At 42.9% G+C, this 6000-nt stretch overlaps 1 protein-coding gene across 1 annotated transcript in view; it reads left to right on the top strand.

The window, feature by feature from the left end:
* Window positions 1-6000, top strand: part of SEC31A (SEC31 homolog A, COPII coat complex component) — a 1704034-nt gene that overhangs the window by 1017848 nt on the left and 680186 nt on the right. The window lies entirely within an intron of this gene.

The raw sequence follows: 6000 nt of genomic DNA on the forward strand, positions 1-6000 counted from the left end.
GTGCTTATGTAATGAACCTAGAAATAAATCTTGTGTTTATACACATTTGAAAAACGAGTAAAAATCAACATTTTATTTAATTCTATAGAAATGTAAACATATAGTTGTGTTTGGTTAAAACTTGCACATCTCTTAGAGTATATATTAGAATATAGATGGTTTTAATATTCCAGTGGTTATCTTGCTTTCCAGCTTCTATGCAATTGAATGGAGTGTTTGCAGTCAGGAAATTCAATAGTAAAACTTGAATAAGAGAACTTTGAAAAACTGGTGTGCTGTAAGACTTTATAAATGCAACTGTGAGGATACAGTGATTGGGGTCTGTGTGATAGGTGCTTTTTATAGGGTACATAAATGTGCACCATTAGGTGTTGACCATTTAATCAACTATTTAGTCTAACTTGTCTAAAAAACAAACTAAACTTTCCATTGTCTGTGTGATTGGATAGAGAAAATGTATGTGGGAAATCAGGAAGTAAAATCTGACTGGGTGAAAAATTAAAATGCTGGTCTGCTGTGGGTCTTATAACAAAAACCAGTGAGGACTTTGTAATTTGGGTTATGTGTGATTGGTAATTTTTTTATATAGAAACTAAATGTTCTTGTTGGTGTACAGCAGATTATCAATTCAGTAACAGTATTTTTTTAAATAAATAGGAGAATTTAAATAAAGAATACAACCCCACTTAAAAATTTTCTGTATGGTAAACATTAATAAATATAGCATGTCTGTAGTGCTTTCTCTCACGCTTCTTCAGATCTGCCTCTTGGGTGGAACCTTTTAATTCTAACGTTTTGTGCACAAAAGTACAGTAACTAATAACCAATTGATAATTAGAAATTAATAAATAATCGCATAAATCTCCACCAAAGTCAAACTAAAACAGGAGGGTTCAGCTGTCAAGCACTAAAGGCGGAGGCGTGTCCATATTCATTAAGGATATCCACACCTCCAGGCTAGTTGCACAGCGTAATGCATCCGAGATTATCCAAGTGCAACTAACTTTGGGCAAGACCGCAATCCAAACTGTAGCTTGCTACAGACCCCCCCCCCCCACCATGCCCCAGGATTCTCACTCCTCATTTCTTGGTACACTGGAAAATATTAGGGTACAACCCAACACCCTAATAATGGGCGATTTCAACTACCCCACCATTAACTGGGAAAACTACTCATGTACCAACTCTTTTGCTCAACGTTTTCTGGAATTCATAAATTCCAACCCTTGGATCAACTTATTCACACCCCCACCAAGGGCAGCAATATCCTAGACCTGGTCATAACCAACATGGTCGACCTGTGTTCCACACCAGAGGTCAATCCCTCGGTCAGATCCGACCACAAGCTAATCACCCTAGACATCCACGTCCCACCCCCACCCTCCATTAGGGAAACCACCATAAAAAATTCTCCAAAGCCAACTTCACACTTCTTAAGACAGAAGTGGCAAACTTCATGACACCCATGCAGATGGACAATAGAGAAATGACTGCTGAATCCTACTCAGATGCACTTTATAAGCACTTACAATATAAGCACTTACACGAGTGCATGGATCGTGCTATCCCTAACAGATCCAAGATGCTATCCTCCAAAAGAAAAAAAAACGAAGCCAATCTGGGGGTCCTCTGCCATAAACAAACTCTACAACAGAAGAAAGAAACTGTTGCAAAAAAGAGTAAAATCCCATGACTGGAGGAACTCCTTGGTCAGCCTCAGTAAAAAGCTGAGATCCCTCATAAAATCCTCCAAAGCTAGTTACAAAAACAAAATTGCCACTGACTCTAAAGACAAAAACCACAAAGCATTCTATAGCTATGTCAAGCATCTCAGTGGCAACACTCAGATCTGCTCTGGGTTACAGCACAATGGCACTAAATATACAGAACCAACCGATATTGCTAACATCCTGGCAGATAGGGGGGGTACCTTATCCCCCTCTCACCCCCTAGAGGGCCCATCTCTATACTGGAAGAATGCAAAGTTCCTGTAATCACGGCTGCTCAGGTAAAAAACACACTATCCAAAGCCAAGAACACAGCATCCATGGGACCTGACAATATCCCAGGCTGCGTTCTACACGAACTACAGAGCAAACCCCCACCTAAGTACCATGTTCAATGATAGCCTCACCTCAGGCTTTGTGCCCACTGAATGGCGCACCACGACAGTTATCCCACTCCACAAAGGGGGAGCCACAACGGATCCCGGGAACTACCGCCCAATTAGCCTAATGAGCCTGGTCTGCAAGGCCATGGAACGTATCATCATGGAGCTCATAAACAAAGACATTGGTAATCTCCAAACTCTGGACCCCACCCAGTTCGGGTTTGTAAAAGGCAGATCACGTCTCCTAAACCTGATAGACTTCTTTGAAGCAGTCACCAAAGCCAAAGATGAGGGTAAGGTGGTTCACACAGCCTATCTAGATCTCACCAAGCCTTTCAACACCATCCCCCACTATGGAGTTATAAACAGACTCAATAAACTTGGTATAAATCCCTATGTCACAAGATGGGTTGCCAACTGGCTCACGGATAAAACCCACATTGTGAAAGTAGTAGACTCCACATCCGACTTCAGACCAGTGACAAGTGGAGTACCACAGGGTTCAGTCCTGGGTACACTCCTGTTTGGTATCTACTTCTCTGATGTACAGGCTAACACAGAAGGTCTTTGGCTAACGAAGTTTGCAGATGATTGTAAACTTGGAGCCATAATCGAAACTCCTAACGATGTGGACATCCTGCAAAAGGGCTTCACTGAGATAGATGCCTGGTGTCAAAGCCATGGCCTAAAGCTCAATGCCAAAAACTGCATCGTCATCCCCTTTGGTAAAAACGGTGTACACATGAACTTAACACTGAAAGTGTGATGAGACCTTGGGACACAGGTGGACAGTAGTCTCTCCTTTTTTAATCACATCACCACAGTGGTCCGGAAATCCTTCTACGTGGCACACCTCATCACAAAAGGTTTCTCATCCAGAAAAAAATAGGTCATTGTTCCCCTCTACTCATCACTCATTAGACCCATTATAGAGTACAACACCCCTTTTGGTATGTACCTCACAAGACATCTACAACAACTGGAAAGGCCACAGAAACACCTCACAAAGAGAATTACTGGCCTGAAACAGGTGCCCTACGCAGACCATCTAAAAAAACTCCAGCTTTACTCCGTCGCATATCGCCTACTCAGAAGCGATCTCTGAGCTATGTCAAACCCAGAGCTGTTGGACATGCTCCACTTAAAGAAATCCCAATCCCTCTGAGCTACACACTGTAGGGACCTAAACCTCATCAGCACAATAAACAGAACATGCTGGAGGGATAGATTCCTGTCCCAGAGACTTCCCATACACTGGAACAGACTACCTATCTATGTCAGACAGAGCTCCTCATTAGCACTCTTCAAGAAAAATCTTGATGCTTGGATGGGAAATAGGAAATTCACCCCGGGGATCACTTCTGTGGCTCTGCTTGACAGGGGCACAGGAAAATAATTTTCTTGGGTGGCGAAAGCCAGGGTACCTTTTTGGCTAGGCTTATATAGTCTCTAGGGCCAATAGCCTAGTACCTACCTATGAACAAAAAGCGTGGTGATGGAGTCTAAGATTGAGAAGGCCTGTGATGGAAACCTGAGTATTATGTCTTGGTGGTTTACATGCTGCTAGTCTAATCTGCCATTCTAATTTGCGTTTTTCCAGTCTGTCATTTAACGATCCTTGTTCTTTTTTTGGTAAGTGATCTAAAATATGAAACTGGAATGTCTTTTGTCTGGATTGATCTCTGCTGTGTTTAGCTAGTGTGTTGTTGTTGCTGCTGTAGCGGATGTCTGTAAGGTGTCTAGCAGTTCTAGTTTTAAGTCTGTTGATAGTTTTCACAATATAGAAGGCATAGCATTGGGCCCTATAAACTACTAATTCCAAATTGCATTTCCCAGGTTCTTGGCTGCGGTAGTAGCGGCCAGTGTTAGGGAAGTGGAAACCCGTTTTGTTGCTCATGTGCTTACAGTAGCTACAGTTGGGCAGTCCACAAGGGACTGTACCCTTCAACTCCCCGATTTTTTTTTTTGAGCTAAGAGGGGGCAAGATTTTGTAAGGCTCCCATCTTGTGTTTCTTGTTATTTAATCTGTTGAGTCTATTGTCCAACCAGATGGGATATTTGATATATTTACTGTTTATGATAGAAGAGAAGAGTGTATGGTAACAATTTCTTGATTAGGTAGAGGTTGAGAACATTTAGAATAAGATGCATAAGCATAAGATCACTAATAAGTGTATGTATGATGTTCTTCGTGTTTCAGTGTTGCAATCATCACGCTTGGGTTATCTGCCTGCAGGTAGACCTCAGTCGGCCTGAATACCAGAGTCTTGAGATTTCTGTGTCGGATGCTGTCGCCTCTTCCATGCTGTCAGGTCGTTATGGGTATAAAACATGCAGCCGACGCCATTATATCAGCTTTTCTTGCCAAGCGGAGCCCGAAGCAGAAGCAGTTTGCAAGTGCCGGTCGGCCGCTACCTGAAATTTTCGTTATTCGAGTTTCAGACCTAAAGTCTTCTAAAGCTAAGTACCCCGTTGGGGATCCTATTTTCTTGCTCTAACCGATGGCAGAAAAAAATAATAATTGTCTTGCCTGTGGAAAGCAAATACCTCAGAGATTTTCATTCTTACTGTCACCTGTTTAGGCCCAGACCACGACATTCCTCGCTGTCAGTTTTGTGCCCTGTTCAACGCCTGAACTATTTGTCATCAGGCTATCTTTGTTGCTAAATTCTTTCGCTCTCGTTCTCTGTATTCTGAAATGGCTTCAATAAGCCATCCGACTACCAATCTTCCGAAAAAAAGTAAGGATAAAGACAGAGACAGACCGCATAGGTCCAAAACTGCCAAAGATGCTTCTGTTAAGCTAGTCGCCAGTCCACCGGTACTCAGTGAGGCGCTTTTACAGCCCCTGATACCTGCTTCTACAGATTCGCATGCCTCTACTTAGACCCATTTGGAGTCCAGTATGCCGCGAGATGCTTCTTCGACTACGGAACCTGTGGATGTCTCTACCTTGGATGGGTCCGGAGCTGCTGTGCAAGCTCCGGCTTCTGAGGGTGTATTCAGGCCTTCCGATGTTCATATTAAACCGACTACTTCGTTTCAAACTAAAACTACCAACTTTCTCAGGCCCAGAGTTCGCAATACGCCTAGGAAACCAACGACCATTCTCAGGCCCCCATGCCGCAGAAACAAATGCTTAGAATGGCTGAAGACCTTATTACTTTAATTAGGGGAAGCCAGCCTTCCCTCTCTAAAAGACAAAGAATTGATTTTCCTTCTGATTCTTCAGATCACGAGTCTGATGACTCTGACCCCTCTGATTACCAGGACATACCGTTATCTACCTATGAGGATTCTGATGCAGAGGATTCCATTCCCTTTGCCTCCTCACTAGAGGATTTTTCTTTCGGTGAAACCCTGCATACTCTGAGACCATTTCCGCTGGGAATGCTAGGACTACCCTCAGTCCAAAAAGAAACTCGGGGAATTTTTAAACTTGCCCCAGCACAGGCCACTAGCTATCCATCCTGTTCTAGAAATTGTAGATGATGTTGTCTTGGAGTCCAGTCTTACCCCTGATACTTTGCCACCTGCTCCCAGAAAACCTGACAGATACTACAGAGTACCTGACTCTCTCAAATTTCTATTTAAGAATCCTACTGCAGATCCAGAAACCATTTCCCAAAGACCTAAAGGCATTAAGGCTACTACAGCCAAAAACCCTACCTCTTTGGACAGGGATTCTAGGGCGTTAGACAGATGGGGGAAGAAGGTATATACCTCTGCTACTCTTGCCATCAGGGCTTTAAATTGCCAGTTTCACATAGGTTCATAGGTTCATAGGTTTATACTAGGCTATCTGCCCTAAGGCATTTATAAGCCTAGCCCAAATTATTGTGGCTTACGCCACCCCTTATATGAAAAAATACTGTGCCCATTAGTTTTAT

Source organism: Protopterus annectens, chromosome 2.part0 (assembly GCF_019279795.1).
Source record: "Protopterus annectens isolate FY-2018-M chromosome 2.part0, PAN1.0, whole genome shotgun sequence".
Taxonomy (NCBI): Eukaryota; Metazoa; Chordata; order Ceratodontiformes; family Protopteridae; genus Protopterus; species Protopterus annectens.